The following is a 342-nucleotide window of genomic DNA, read 5'->3' on the forward strand; positions in this document are numbered from 1 at the left end:
CGTTTCTGAAGGTTGTGTTAGCCTACGTCAAAGTTTAGTTTATAAGTTTTTGAACCGATCATTATTCATTTAGTATATCGTTGGACTAAGGCTGTATTTTTGCTTTTAATTTCTCTGAACCTTTTCGTTCTTTTTCATACATTTCGCATAAGAAAGAGAGATATTAGGAGAGAGAAATTCCTAAATTTATCTAACTATTTGCGACCCTCTTTTTCGTTTGCATTGTTAGGTCTACCTAGATTGTGATATTTATTACTCTTTTTTCTTTCTACCTATTGTCGTTATCACCAACATCATTTTCATTATTACATTCACTGCTCTTGTTGTTACAAGTAATCTCAT

Source organism: Penaeus monodon, chromosome 19 (genome assembly GCF_015228065.2).
Source record: "Penaeus monodon isolate SGIC_2016 chromosome 19, NSTDA_Pmon_1, whole genome shotgun sequence".
Lineage (NCBI taxonomy): Eukaryota > Metazoa > Arthropoda > Malacostraca > Decapoda > Penaeidae > Penaeus > Penaeus monodon.